This window comes from Monodon monoceros, unplaced genomic scaffold (genome assembly GCF_005190385.1).
Source record: "Monodon monoceros isolate NGI ecotype Baffin Bay Population unplaced genomic scaffold, NGI_Narwhal_1 Super_Scaffold_2, whole genome shotgun sequence".
NCBI lineage: Eukaryota > Metazoa > Chordata > Mammalia > Artiodactyla > Monodontidae > Monodon > Monodon monoceros.
In genome coordinates, this window is record NW_021703776.1 from 89,753,857 (window position 1) to 89,770,422 (window position 16,566).

The window sequence follows — 16,566 nt, forward strand, 5'->3', positions numbered from 1 at the left end:
AAAGACCTAACTGTAAGACTTGAATCCATAAAACTTCTAGAAGAGAACATGGGCAGAATACTCTTTGACAAATCATAGCAATATTTTTTTGGATCTGTCTCCTAAGGCAAGAGAAATAAAAGCAAAAGTAGTTTTGCACAGCAAAGGAAACCATCAACAAAATGAAGACAACCTATGGAATGGGAGAAAATATTTGCAAATAATATGACCAACAAGAGGTTAGTATTCAAAATAAATAGGTCATAGTACTCAATATAAAAAAAATACCAATAAAAAATAGAAGAATAGACATTTTTCCAAAGGAGACATACAGATGGCTAACAGGCACATGACAAGATGCTCAACATTGCTAATTATTAGAGAAATGCAAATCAAAACAAGAATAAGATATCACTTCACACCTGTCAGAATGGCCATCATCAAAAAGTCTATAAATAACAGATGTCAGTGAGGATGTGGAGAAAAGGAAATCCTTGTACAGTGTTGGTGGGAAAGTAAATTGGTGTAGCCTCTATGGAAAACATTATTGGGGTTCCTCAAACTAAAAATAGGGCTTCCCTGGTGGTGCAGTGATTAAGAATCTGCCTGCCAATGCAGGGGACACAGGTTCGAGCCCTGGTCCAGGAAGATCCCACATGCCACGGAGCAACTAGGCCCATGTACCACAACTACTGACCCTGCACTCTAGAGCCCACGAGCCACAACTGCTGAGCCCAAGTGCCACAATTACTGAAGCCCGTGTGCCTAGAGCCAGTGCTCCACAACAAGAGAAGCCACCGAAGTGAGAAGCCCGCACACCACGATGAAGAGTAGCCCCTGCTCGCCACAACACGCAGCAACGAAGACCCAATGCAGCCAAAAACAAAAAAAAATTTTTTTTAAACAAAACTAAAAATAGAGCTACCGACGATCCAGCAATTCCACTCCTGGGTATATATTCAGAAAAACAAAAACACTAATTCAAACAGACACATGCACCCCAACGTTCATAGCAGCACTGTTTACAATAGCCAAAACATGGAAGCAACCCAAATGCCCATCAACAGATGATTGGATATATATATATATACACACACACACACACACACGTTATGGAATATTACAATGAAATTCTGCCATTTGCAGCAATGTGGATCGACTTAGAGAATATTATGATTAGTGAAATAAATCAGAGAAAGACAAATGCTGTCTAATATCACTTATATGTGGAATCTAAAAAAATAATACAAATGAATGTATATGCAAAACAGAAACAGACTCATAGATATAGAAGACAAACTTGTGGTTACCAAAGGGGAGAGGGCAGGGGAAGGAACAAATTAAGGGTATGGGATTAAGAGATACAAACTACTGTGTATAAAATAGATAAGCAACAGGATACGTTGTACAACACAGGAAACTATAGCCATTATCTTCTAATAACCTACAATGGCGTAGAATCTGCAAAAATACTGAATCTCTATTCTGTACACCTGAAACTAATATAATATTGTAAATCAACTATTCTTCAATCAAAAAACATTTTTTTGGAAAAAAAAGAGGCACCATTTCTTAAACATAGTAATATTAGATTCCTTTACAGATAGTACAAGTGAAAACCTCATGATTTTTCCATGTCTTTGTTATTTTAAGTGAAATTTTTGTTGTATTTACACCACTGCAGAACAAATAGAAAACCATTAGTGCTTTTCCAATTTACATGGCTAGATTTATAGGCTTTGGACAGTTTGATAATATTTGAATGTAACAAACTTTTGCTTTAGAACATTGAGGAGACACAGCAATAATGGGGCACCCTACATTTAGAAACCCAGTTATTTATGAGAGACACAGAAGCAAGGAACAGGGAATTCCCTGGAGGTTCAGTGGTTAGGATTCCACACTTCCACTGCAGGGGGCACAGGTTTGATCCCTGGTTGGGGAACTAAGATCCCACAAGCTGCATGGTGCTGTCAAAAAACAAAAACAACAAACAAACAAAGACCACACATAGATGACAAATAAATCTATCATGTTTAAAAAACAAAGAAGCAAGGAGCAAATAAGCATACTATGTTTGTACCATTCATCACACTGCCCCTTTGCTTGCTGGTAGAGTACCTTAATGCTTGGACTAAATTGTGCTGGCACTGGACAAGTATGTAGTCAGTATCTGTATTATTTAAGGCCAAGAAGAAACACATATACCTCAAATCTTAGCTGAAAATAGGTGATTGTAATGGGAAAATGTCTGGAATCCCCAGACTTTTACACTAGTCTCCCTCTCTTTCAAAAACTAATATTATAACACCTGCCACTTCACAATATAATATGTAAACAAACATAAGTGCCTGTATGCAGGATACTTACCCTTTTCTTAAATTTTTAAATTGTGGTTTAACATGCACGCTATCAAGTGCACAAATCTTAAGTGTACGGCTAAGCAAATTGTTACAAATGTATATATCCCTGTAACCACAACCCAGGCAGAAAATATGGAGTATTTTCAGCCACCCAGAGGGCTCCCTGTGACCCCTCCCAGTCAATAAACCTCTGCCCAAAGTAATCATTATTCCAACTTCTATTGCCATATATTAGTTTTGCCTGTTTTTGAATTTCATTGAAATGAAGTCATACAGTATGTACTCTTCCATGTTTTAGTGTCTTTCACTTAACATATCTGTGAACTTATCCATGTTGTATGTTGTTCTTTTTATATTATCTGGTGGTTACTGTTTCTATGGCAGAAACTTCCTAATATGGGAAGCTATCTCAGCATACACCCAAACATGAATTTGCTAGATTTACTCTTTCAAAATCAAAAGGCACTGACTGTGCATAGGCAACAAATTGTCACAATTCGGGAGGCCAATAATTTTAAGAATAACAATTTGGACATTAATACTGTGTTACTCTGTTAATATTGCAGTGTCTTTTCAAAGTTTATTCCAACTCTGAAATTCTAGGCTTCGTTATCCAGAGGCTAGACCATCCATGTAAACTGAATTCAAACAAATCTTTTCTTCAGCCTCTATTGTCTTATAGAAACTATGCCAGTCACTTGTGCCATATTTTAGATTCCACATATAAGTGATAACATATGGCATTTGTCTTTCTCTTTCTGACTTAACTTCACATAGTATGATAATCTCTAGGTCCATCCATCGTGCTGTAAATGGCATTATTTCATTCTTTTTTGTGGCTGAGTAGTATTCCATTGCATATATGTACCACATCTTTTTTTTTTTTAACATCTTTATTGGAGTATAATTGCTTTACAATGGTGTGTTAGTTTCTGCTTTATAACAAAGTGAGTCAGTTATACATATACATATGTTCCCATATCTCTTCTCTCTTGCATCTCCCTCCCCCCCACCCTCCCTATCCCACCCCTCTAGGTGGTCACAGAGCACTGATCTGATCTCCCTGTGCTACACATCTTCTTTATTCATTCATCTATCATGGACATTTAGGTTGTTTCCATGTCTTGGCTATTGTAAATAGTGCTGCAGTGAACATTGGGGTGCATGTAACTTTTCAAATTATAGTTTTCTCCAGGTTACCAAACATGATTTTTAAAGGAAACAAAATTTGAAACACAATCACTTTGTTGGTTTCAGGAACCACTCCCCATTCTTGCCTTTTCAGGCTGAGGTGGGTAATGGTCACCATTGTCACCAGTCCTGACATTCTGTGATTTCCTTATACATACATCTTCGTGGGAAGTTCCATGTGACGAGTTAATAAAGGAAGAAAACCAAAGGCCTGGTTTACAGTTAGATGGCATGCACTATGGCCAACTCCGACAGAGTAGGATGACTGCTACACTATGGTCTTACTCCAGAGTACCCCTGAAGATATAGGTGAAAGAAAATCTTCCCAGTGGGTGGAATGTCGCATGGTATTGCTAGCTACCCACTTTGTGTGAAAAGAGAAATAGTCTAAAGATCAGCACAAATTCATGGGGAGTGTCTAGCTAGTTGTATAGATGCTCAGAGAATGACCCTGTTACTTCTTGGTACCCAACAAGACAACGGCAGATATTGCCCTATTCCCTGGACGACTGTGTTGGTTTCATTGACTGACTGTGACGGATTGATTACACCAGATCCCTTCTATCAAAGAGGGGAAAGTGTTTGTTCTCACTGAAGTCTGACATTTTGGCTCAGATATGCATTCCTTGCTCACAGCATTTCTTCCAGAATATAAATATTTACAGAATCTCCATGTACTGTAATTATTTACCAAACAACAGTGCCTCTGACCAAAGATCACACTTATTGGGAAAGAAAGTAGGTCAATAGATTTATGTTCATACAAGTCACGGTCTTCTGGTTGATGTCTAATCATCAACCAGAGCAGGTAGCTAAATAAAATTAGAATAGACTACTGAAGATTCAGCCATGGTACCAGCAAAATAGTCCTTGCCACATAGTTCTTTTGATTTTTTTCTAGTGTCTTGCAAATATGGATAATTTATGTAGCAAAAACTTGTGCACCCATAATTTTATGTTTTTGCCATTGTGTCTGTGGATAGATTCCTAGGACAGGGATTGCTAGATCAATGAGTAAATGTGTATGTGATTTTCTAGATATTGCCAAATTTCCCTCCATAGGGGTACATAGGGGTGTACCATCTTGCATTCCCTTCATCAAAGTGTGACCGTGCCTGCTTCCACACAGCCTCCACAATGGGGAAGTTTTTTTCTGGTCTGATATGTAAAAAATAATATCTCAGTTTAGTTTTAATTTGCATTTCTGTTATTTTGTGTGTGAGAGAGGTTGAACAACTTTTAACATGTTTAAGGGCCATTTTAATTTCTTTTAATCTGAATATTCAATTTTTTTTAACTTTTTACTTTATATTGTATATAGTTGATTAACAATGTTGTGTTAGTTTCAGGTGTACAGCAAAGTGATTCAGTTATACATATACATGTATCTATTCTTTTTCTAATTCTTTTCCCATTTAGGTTGTTACATAATACTGAGCAGAGTTCCCTGTGCTATACTGTAGGTCCTTGTTGATTATTCATTTTAAATATAGCAGTGTGTACATGTCAATCCCAAACTCCCTAACTATCCCTCCCCCCACTTTTCCCCTGGTAACCGTAAGTTGTAAGTTCGTTCTCTAAGTCTGTGAGTCTGTTTTTGTTTTGTAAATAAGTTCATTTGTATCATTTTTTTTAGAAGAATATTCAGTGTTTTAAGTAATTTATTTTGTTGCTGCTCTTCTTCATTTTTTTTAGAAGCTGTTCATTAGTTAGGAACATCAACCCTAATTAATGTCCTAAATTTATGACACACACAGAGTTTTATTGTTATTGTCTCTAGAGTTTGGACATAGGAAAGTTTTCTTGTATATTTGGAGAGACTCAAACACTATACTGCTGTCATAGTCTTGCTCTTTCTGGAAGTTTCCCATAAAATCTTGAGCAAAGTGGCTAAAAAAACCCTTCGAATTTCCAGAGCCCTGGATTACATAATGAGTTACCACTTGTTGAATTGTATCACTCAAAACAAATTTACCTTTATCCCTAAATTTAGGCACCCAATTTAAGGACAGGAGTACTCTCCACAAATATCCTGTCAAACTATAATTTTCAAAACGTTGAAAATATGACTCATAAATGTAATATAAACAAATGTCAAAGGTTTATTTCACCTATTAAGAAGAGAACAAATAAAACGGTAAAACTGGTTCCAAGAGAATTTTAAAAACAAAAGTTTAATCCATCAGGAAAGACATTTTAAACATTTAGAAAAAAAAATGCTGGGTTAGGTACAAAACTGGTTAATGTCCCACAGAGCAAGACAGCTATAACTTTTGGACTATCTTTTCTAACAGAAATCTACAAGTTAACATATAAATTCAATACCTAGATTTTTATCAAGTAGTAAAGAGTCCTAGAGAATTAAATAATTCTTGGAGGAACTTTTTAAACAATACCCCTGTATGATTTCCAAGTTTTAGGAAATTTTTCTTAACAATACCTGGTGAAATTGTCAGACTGCAGTATCAGAATGCAGCTGCATAAACATCGCTCTTACAATCATGTAGAATTACTTTTTGCCCTTGCTATACCTGGGAATAAACCTGGAAGAAATTTTTGCATATGGGTAACATCATACATAATGGGTTACATCATATATAATGCAAAAATGTTTTCTGAATCTTGCAAACCTTGTTCACATTTATATTGTCTACTAAAAAAATTTCCTGATTTGTTTTTTAACAATACATTTCCTATATTTTACATCTCTCTCCTTATAAGTCCTCTTACGCACTTCCTTCTAGTTCATGTAGTAGCAAGAAGGGCTGGACCTTGGGAAAGCCTGAAGGGTGGATACAAACACAACCAGGACATTCTCCCATCACTTGTCACTGCTTTCCTTTTCTTGTCGGTTACATTCTCTCAGATCATCTTCCTCTTCTTGGCAGGGTTTCTGACTGACCCCACCTACTTTATGTGCTTACCTCTGGACCAATTGACACTGGCCAGGAAGAGTGAAAGATACTGTGATTAGCAGCCTCTATAATAACCACGTGACTAGACTAAGTAAAGGAGCAATTTTCAAAAAGATGGAGGGAAGATTGCCTCCCAAAGATGGCAAGAGCGCTAGGCAGACAGTAGATGCCCACCAAACCTGATCAGTCACATAATATTGACAAGAGGTTTTTTAATATAATTATTTATTTATTTTTACTTATTTATTTTGGCTGTGCTGGGTCTTAGTTGCGGCACACGGGATCTTCGCTGCAGCAAGCATGCAGGATCTAGTTCCCTGATCCTACATTGGGAGTGTGGAACCTTACCCACTGGACCACCAGGGAAGTCCCAGACAAGTGTTTTTATTATTGTTTCTTAGGCTTTGATGTAGAGGCGATCCTTACAGGCTTAGCAGTAGATACAGAAAAATACAAATATCAAGACAGGATAGTAAATATAATTTGTCTATTTATCAAAGAAACTGTTGCACATGATTAAGATTATAAACTCAATGTGATAAACATAATTTATTGAACGTGCTTATAAATTAATTATACATTAAGACTAAAATTAAAACCTTTACATTTATCATCTATTTGTATATTTATATATCTTTGAATGTCTTAATACTTACATATAAATACTTACATATTAATAAATCCATTATTACAAATTATTACATGAATATTGACTCAAAGGTGAAAATTACAATTTAGGTTGCCTTTCTGTAAAATGACTCGATTATTTTGTGCCATAGTACAAAATCAATTTTTTTTCAATAAAAAATGTCTTTTCTATTGTCTCAGTATTCTGTTAGCCCTCATTAATTCTGGCATGTTCTTAAATCATTTTAACAAAAAGTTCCTTATTGCTTCAAAGAGTTAAAAGTTTCTACTAATTATTGTTTCTGGCTGTGATTTGCTTTAAGAATAATGCCTGGACAAAATAAAACATTCCCTATAACTTGTGCCTGCCTCTACAAAGTTGTGTCTTATGTTTATAACTTTTATCCTCTAGGCATTCTTGATTTTGCCTTTCCCAAATTCAGAAAAATAAAACTATATGGACGATAGAGTTGATTTACAGATGGAATGGAAAAACTCTATCTCTGGATCTCCTGGATGGCATTTTTGACTCTTGGCCAAAAAAGGGTCAGTTTTATGATCTGTGAGTTAAAGAATGAAACTCCCTTAGAAATCAGCTCTACCCCCAAGGTCAGCTTCTTTACTGATGGTGTGCAACTGGCCCAACCAGTTAAGTTAGCTGGCAGAGTCATAAACATCTATTCTGGGAGCCTCGGTTTTGAGTTCCAGCCGAGGCTAAGATACCCCTCGTAGATCGTGGTGGTTCAGCCAGGACACTGGATGTGCTGTGTGTGTGAACGTGTCCCCTGGGAAGCTTGAGCCTGGTAGAGGCCGCTTCTCCGACCTGTCATTCTTGCCTGAACTTCTTGCTGTGCTCTCTCCTTCACCTGTAAATCAAAGCATTACCTGACTTGACTCTGTGGGGTCTCATGAGTCCTTTCAAATGTCCCAACTTGGGAAATTTTTTCAATTAAGATGTCTTTTGATGACTAACCTATCATTGAATTTCCTGGAAAGACCACTAGGTACCACAAAATTTTATTTTAAAAATAGGTAAAAATAATCAGGTTTACTTGGCATTCTCCAAATTTTCATTAATTTAGAAAAACTGTACAAACTCTTTTGATTACAAAACTTGAAAGGGGGGGGGGACCTGATAAATCAAAATGAAAATTTACCGTCCCAGGTTAATTATGTCTAAATAAAATGTATTAATATAAGTACATATCAATAATTGTATACTTTTCAGGTTAAAAGAAACATATCTGTTATTAAATAAAGGACTGGTAAAGTAAGTTTTAAAAGATTTTTTTCCCTGGGTTTTAGACTTAAATGCCTTGTCAATTGGAAATAATTATAATACATTTATGGGATAAATTAAAGGCCCTGGAGACAAGTTATTGTCATCATTGCTGCTTCTTCACCTATCACACTACCCATAGCTGTAGCACCTTGAATCTAACAATTCTCCTTCCACACATGAGCAAGAAAAATCCCTTGCCTATTATTTTTTGTTTTGTTGGCCATGCCACACGGCTTGTGGGGTCTTAGTTCCCCAACCACGGATTGAACCCAGGCCCTCGGCGGTAAGAGCACAGACTCCTAACCTCTGGACCACCAGGGAATTCCCAAGAAAAATCCCTTGATTGTTTAACATGTGTTAGGAAATTGCTTGTGCCTTATCTGGACCTTTGGGCTAATCTCAGCTGATCTGAATTGGCCAAATGCTTATCTCCAGAACTGCCAGGAGCATGAGAGTGACCCTTGGAAACACTATGAGATACATGAAATAAAGGTTCTGTAACCATAGATCTGTGAGTTATTTTGAGACAGAGGTACCAGTCTGTCAACAACGTTCAGTAGTAATAATTGGATTTAACTTGCACCTGATGGGCAGAGTTGCCAGTTCAGACTGGTCACGTGGCTGGAATGTGCCTGGGCCACCAACCAGCTTACCTGGAGCAGGCTTTGGGTTTCTTGGCACCAAGGTGCTTCACACACATGGCAGTGGACGTTCAAAACCTGAAGACAAAGTATATCCTGGGCAACCCAGTGGTGGAAGGGTAAGGAAACCTGCAACTGAGATCTCCAGGGCCCTCCCAGTGCATATTCTTCTTCTGCTATTATAATATATAATATATATAGCTATAATATTGCTATATTATATTTGTTGCCTGTAACATGAGCATAAATTGAGTCCTGTGAATCCTTTCAGTAATTAAACAGTCAAACATAATAATGCACCTTTTGGTAACCCTAATTTAATTTTGTTCTTTTATAGTTCATACTTAAACACAAAAACTAGAGGTTGTCAAGCAAGTTATGCGCCCGGATTCAAATTCACTCTTGGCATATGGGCCTCTTCCAAAAGAGAATTCACTTCAGATAACAATTACCTGGGCCAGCCTGCCAGTTAGCATGAAATAAAAGAGCAAATATTGATCCAATCACTATTTTCTACTATGCTTTGATCATTCTTTGCTTATTTTTAAGGTAGATTAAGACTTTTTCTGCCAGACTATTATTAAAGAACTTTGAAGAATTTTGCCTTTTACTCAAAAACTTCATTATCTTTATCCTTAATCTTTACAAAAATGTAGAGAAAGCCAAGGAATTCTAAAACTGAAAATTGTCAAGTTCTCAGAGACTGGAATTTCCACATCTCAAGGTACTCCCATTAGTCTTAATGACATGGTCTATAACTCCCTTTATGAGTTAATAACAGCCCACTCTGTGCATTTAGAAGTTTCACTCTAATCCTAGTCTTTGCCTTACTGCAAACTGATATTAGTAATCTTATCATTAAACAGGTATGAGTGGCTTTTCCAAATTAATCACAGAAGCAGTCTCTGAATGACCTGAAATCTGAAGATTGAGTCTTCTGGAAAAGAAAATAAAGGGAGATTTGCCTTGGCTCCAACAAATAGGACCTTATCAGGTACTGCTAATAATTAACACAGTAATGAAACTCTAGGGTAGTGATCCTTGGATTCATATTTTCAATTAAAAGCAATACATCATTTTCTCTAAATCATCGGACTTCCATTTCATTGGTAGACCTCAAGCTGAGAGTTCTTTGAAATCCCCCAGAAGTAGACGGTCCCCCAAAATAACAGTTGACTCAAAACCCTCAGCTGAAACTAATTACACAAAGTAGACAGTTTCTGCTCAAATCTCTGGAACAGTATTCATTTTCAGAGAACTCAACACCCTTTTTCTTTGGGTTTGTTTTCTACATTGACGCTGCCTGGTAAATGACTAAAGGGTTCTCAGTACGGCTTTCTACAATTTCATTTTCTTCCTTCTAAACCCCTAGGGTCTTTTTGTGCCATTTAAAGAGAGACAAAACATTCTCATGCATTTTCCTCAGACCATAGTCACTGCTATAAGTCTAATTGGTGGATCAATACCCACTTGACCCTGCTGAAAAAAATTAATAGGTGTTTTTAAAAACATTTTCAAAATAGACTTCCTTATGCAGATTTCTTCTGGTCCTAAAAGTTCTCTCATATTATAAATCCCAACCTTCAACCTTGTAAAAACTGGACTATACACATCAACAGAATGATTCTTGTAAGATCATTAAACCCTGCCAACCAAACCTAGTTTACTGAGAAGCAGGAACCACCCTCACTGCAATAGTCAGTTTGCTCTCTTCAGAGTCACTGTATCCTGCTTTGAAGGAATTGTTTAACTTAACATATTGTTTAAGTATCAATATATAAAGAGTATCAGTATCCGTATCAATATATAAAGAGTAACTCCAGCCATTTCTCAAAAGAAAAGCAATCCAATATGTAAATTCACATCAATTTAGTCAGCATGTGTGATAAATTAAAAATTAATTTTAGGAATAAGTGAGGGTTCTAGCTCCATTAAGATGAAGTAAGCATATTCTACCCTGACTCTCCCACTGAATACAGCTATAAAACATGAAATAGTATGGGAGGAAGTTAGTTCAGGACTCTGAAAAGTAAATAGTAGCAGGTGGATTAGGAAAGAAGAACAAAACTCAGGTGTCACTGGGCTCTCTCACTATCACCCTGCCAACCAGATAGTGGGCACCAGAGTGCAGACAGAACTTCAGGAGAAGACCTCTAGTTCTGACGTGAGAGAGAAACTCATAATACTTAGAGAATCTGAAAATCCCCTACTTTCCCCTACTTTTTTGCCTCTTTTTCTTTCCCCTCTATTAACTTGTGACCTAGTTCCCAAGAAATTCCATGGTAGGTGTTGTAGCATTCTCAGGTAATACAGGCCAGCAGGATCCAAAACTATGCAGAAGGGAAAGCTTCCTCTTTTTTCAGGGGAGCTGCAGTTCCAAGAGAGTGGATCCAACCTCTGTTGCCTTTATACTGTCTCTATAGTCTCTTCTCACATGGCCCTAGATTCAGGTGCAGTTGTGGAAGCACACAATAGAGCAGCGGGGTAACCAAAGCTTTCTAGATAGAGGACCAAAAAGAGAACATTAAGGATCTAGAATGTAACCAAGAGATTGCAGTGAGGGAAGAATTTGGGAAAGTGACCCCATAAAGTTGTTTATGAACTACCCTGGGCTCACCCCTAAACTGTGTATGCTTGGATCAGATACTATTTGTTATATCAAATATTTTGAGAAATGAACTATATAGATACACCACTGCCTAAGTCCCAGATTTGCCATCAGGTAGTATACATGCAAGATAAATCCAAAGATCACTGCAAAATCTGAGAAATGAACCATAGTTCACAGAGGCAGGGGAACCTTGTGGCCTAAACCTAACCAGGTCGACTGCCTTCTAAAACAAAAATATCAACATTTTACAGGATATAAATAGGACCCAAGGTCTTAATTAATTTTCAAAAACTCTTCAATATAATCTAAATTTACATTGCAAGTGAATAACAAGGAAAATATAAATTTATGTAGGGTAAAACCAAAAGATGTCAATGCCAAGATGTCATAGAGATTGTAATTATTTGGCAAAGATGTTAAAGCAGCTATTACAAGAGTGCCTTACCAAAAATCAAGAACAGTCTTGAAGCCAGTGAAAGAATAGAGAGTCTCAACAAAGAAATATTTTTTTAAAAGAATGATCAAATAGTAATTTTAGAAATGAAAAACATAACATAAAAAACTCATTGAAGTGGAGCAACAAGAACTTTCATGCATCGTTGGTGGGAACGCCACTTTGGAAGACAGGTTGGCAGTTTCTTACAAAACTAAACAAATATTCTAACAAAACTAAACAATTATTCTTACAGCATGATCCAGCAATCATGCTCCTTGGAGTTTAACCAAAGGAGTTGAAATTTTACGTCCACACAATAACCTGCACACAAATGTATATAGCAGCTTTATTCATAATTGCCAAAACTTGCGCTCAACCAAGATGTCCTTCAGTAGGTGAATGGAAAAAGAAACTGTGGCGACTTCCCTGGTGGTGCAGTGGTTAAGAATCTGCCTGCCAATGCAGGGGACATGGGTTCGAACCCTGGTCCGGGAAGATCCCACATGCCATGGAGCAGCTAAGACTGTGGGCCACAACTACTGAGCCTCCGCTCTAGAGCCTATGAGCCACAACTACTGAAGCCCACATGCCACAACTACTGAAGCCCGTGCGCCTAGGGCCTGTGCTCCGCAACAAGAGAAGCTACCGCAATGAGAAGCCCGCGCACCACAACAAAGGGTAGCCCCTGCTCGCCGCAACTAGAGAAAGCCCGCGGGTGGTAACAAAGACCCAACGCAGCCAAAAATAAATATAAATGAATAAATTTATTAAAAAAAAAAAAGAAGCTGTGGTCCATCCAGACAATGGAATATAATTCACTGCTAAAAAGAAATGTGCTATCAAGCCATGAACAGACATGAAGGGTGGGGGAGATGTGGAGCAACCTTATATGCATATTACTAAGTGAAAGAAGCCAATCTGAAAAGCTGTGATTCCAACTGTATGACACTCTGGAAAAGACAAAACTTCAGACACAGTAAAAAGATCCGTGGAAGCCAGGGATTAGGAAGGAAGGAGGGGTGAGTAAGCAGACCACAGTAGATTTTTAGGGCAGGGAAACTATTCTGTATGATACTGTAATGGTTGACACATGATATTATTTTCAAAACCCATAGAATGTATAACACCAAGAGTCAACCCTGATATAAACCATGGACTTTGCTGTAAAGCATGGACTTTGGTGGCTAGTGATGTGTCAGTATAGGTTCATCAGTTGTAACAAGTGTACCACTCTGGTGGGGACGTTGATAGTGGGAGAAGCATGTGGAGGAGCAAAGAGTACACGCGAACTCTTGTAGTTTCTGCTCGATTTTGCTGTGAACCTAAAACTTCTCTAAAAAATAAAGTCGATTTAAGAAAAAAAAGGAACTCAGTGGATGAGTTCAGTATCAGAATGGAGTAGAGAAGAAAGAAGGCAGAGGAAAGATGAAGTGAACTTGAATATAAATCAAGAGAAATAATCCAATCTCAAAACAGAGAAATTTGGGCTTCCCTGGTGGCGCAGTGGTTGGGAGTCCGCCTGCCAATGCGGGGGACGCGGATGACGCGGGTTCGTGCCCCGGTCCCGGGAAGATCTCACATGCCGTGGAGCGGGCCGCTGAGCCTGTGCTCCGCAACGGGAGGGGCCATAGCAGTGAGAGGCCCGCGTACAGCAAAAAAAAAAAAAAAAAAAACAGAGAAATTTTAAAAGATTTTTAAAAAATGAATAGAGAAAAATAGGAGAGTAGGGAACGCCAGGGCTCTGTCCCTTTACAAAAAAACTGATGAGCTGGCAAAAGCTGTCAGCATCATTTTTTTGCAGAACTCTGGAGTCTAGTCAAAAACCTACAACCAGGGGAAAGCTTGATAAAGAAAGAAGCTGTTGCTTTGCAGTAAGAGACAGCTGTGGTGACTTAAATTGCCTACGTCCCACATGCTATACCCCTATTTGGTGCCAGCCACCAGGACTGCACCCACATTCCTGGTGCAGGAGGCTAGTGCCGGAGGGAGCAATGCAGAATTTCTCGAAGAATTCTCTAAGAATTGTGGTTGTAAGTTCCAGCCCATCCGGTGGCTGTCTGAAGGGCTTGCCTTTATTTTGCCTGACTCAAACATTTCTAGGGCTAAGGTGACAGCCTAGGAGGCTTTTGCTATATGCATTTAAAGACAGAAATATTGGCTGTGGCAGCCTCGGGCTAGGGATAACAGTTGGGACAAGCAACAAACAGGCTGAAAACCCTGGGAAACAGCAGGCAGGGAAAAGAGATATGTGGGGGTAAAGGGGCCTTTAAAGGCTCCCATGCATACCAGGGAATCAGGTATACATAGAGTCAGGGGTGGGTACATGCTCAAAGAAGGCCTGAGAAGACTCCAAGCTTTTACCTCTGAGTGGCCTTCAGGCTCTGTGCAAGCTGTGAGTGAAGGCTAAGGCAGAATTGTAAGCAGCATGGCTAAGCTTTGAAGGAGTGCTCCAACATAGAACCAATCTGCAAAGACTGGGAGAGTATTTTCTTCTTTTCTTTCCTTTTCTTTTTCCATTGAAAGAAACTCTGTCAAAACACCAGGTGACCCCCAAGTTAGTGGAACACAGACTTCACATCACAAACAATACAGACTTAACCAAAATAGTTTGGAGAAGTCACAAAACAAGCAAACAGCAACAGCCTACAACAAACAGCAAAAACAAACCCTGAAGAGGGGGGAAATCTGATTTCCAGAGTTGTCACATTTTAATATTAAAAATCTCCACGTTTAAACAACAAAAAATTACAACGCATGCAAATAAACCGGGAAGTATGGCTCATTCACAGGGGGAAGGAAAGAAATTAATAGACACTGTCCATGAGGACACCTAGACATTTAGACTTACTAGACGGGAACATTAAATCAACTCTCTTAAATATGCTCAAAGAGCTAAAGGAAGTCATGGAGAAAGAAAAAAGGAACCAGGAGAATATGTCTCACCAAATACAGAATATTAGTAGAAATTATAGAAATGAAACAAATAGAAATTCTGGAGATGAAAAGTACAGATAGATCAATTGACATCCAGTTTAAGAAGTGAAAAGAGAAAAGAAGGAAAGAAATGATCCAAACCTAACAGACCTATGAGACACCATCAAGTATACTGACATACACATACCAGGAGTCCCAGAAGGAGAAGAGAGAAAGACACAAAAAGACTATTTGAAGAAATAATGGCCAGAAGTGTCCCAGATTAGATGAAAATCATAAATCTAAATATCCAAGAATCTCAATGAACTCCAAGAAGCATAAACCAAGAGAGATTCACAGGAAAACACATTATAGTCAAATTGTCAAATCCCAAAGACAAAGGGAGAATCTAGAAAGCAGCAAGAGAGAAGTGATTCATCACATACAAGAGATACTGTGTGTAGTTAATAGCCCATTTTTCTTTGGAAACTGGAAGCCAGAAGACAGTGGGGTGACATATATAAAGGACTGAAAGAAAAGAACTGTCCACCAATAATTGCATATCCGGCAAAACAAAAACAGAAAGAGCTCATTACTAGTAGACCTGTGCTACAAGAAATGCTAAAGGGAGTCCTCCAGGCTGAAATAAAAGGATAATTGAAGCCATATGAAGAGATAAGGAACACAACAGTAAATGTAGCTACATAGATAAATATAAAAACCAGTAATATTGTATGTCTGGTTTATAACTCCTTTTTTTTCCTACATGATTAAAAGATAAATAAAGCAATAATTATATATGTTAATTGACCCACAATGTATAAACATGTAATTGGTAAAAATAACAACATAAAGGGGGGAGATGGAGTTTTAAAGGATCAGAGTTTTTATGTATTAGGTTGGCCAAAAAGTTAATTTGGGGTTTTCCGTAAGATGTTATGGAAAAACCCGAATGATCTTTTTGGCAAACCCAATACTACTGAAAGTATCTTGGTACTAATTCAAACCTGATTCTTACAAAGTTAAAATGCTAATTGTAACCCCAGGGTAACCCTAGTATTATGGACTGTATTGTGTCTCCCCAAAATTCATATGTTGAAGCCCTAACTCCCAATGTGGATGGTATTTGAAGATGGGGCCTTTGGGAGGTAATTAGATGAGGTCATGAGGGTGAGGTCTTCATGATGAGATTTATACCCTTATAAGAAGAGACCAGAGTGTGCTTGTTCTCTCTCTCTCTTTTCCCCACCATGTGAAGACATAAATAGAAGTAGGCCTTCTGCAAGCCAGGAAGAGAGCTCTCATCAGAAACTCATTGCCAGTATCTTGACCTTGACCTTGGACTTTTCAGTCTCCATAACTGTGAAAAATAAATGGCTGTTGCTGAAGCCACACAGTCTATGATATTTTGTTATAGCAGCCAAGCTGACTAAAACATCCAGGAAATAACCTTTTTTTAAGTATACAGAAAAGGAAACAAGATGGGAGTCAGAATAGTAAACTAGAAAAAAAAATCACTCACAGAACGAGGCAGTAGTGGAGGGATAAAAAGAAAATTGAGGAATAAAAAGAAAATAAGACATAGAGAAAACAAATAGCAAAATTGCA

At 37.9% G+C, this 16,566-nt stretch overlaps 1 protein-coding gene across 3 annotated transcripts in view; it reads left to right on the forward strand.

Moving 5' to 3' along the window:
- AKR1D1 (aldo-keto reductase family 1 member D1) overlaps nt 1-16,566 on the forward strand; it is a 90,113-nt gene that overhangs the window by 30,222 nt on the left and 43,325 nt on the right. For 2 of the 3 annotated variants that reach the window (XM_029233223.1, XM_029233217.1), the window contains exon 2: nt 9,865-9,992. The exons of the other annotated variant lie outside the window; for it this stretch is intronic. The gene's annotated coding sequence lies outside the window, so the exon portion shown is untranslated. The remainder of the gene's footprint in view (nt 1-9,864; nt 9,993-16,566) is intronic. 3 annotated transcript variants of the gene reach the window in all.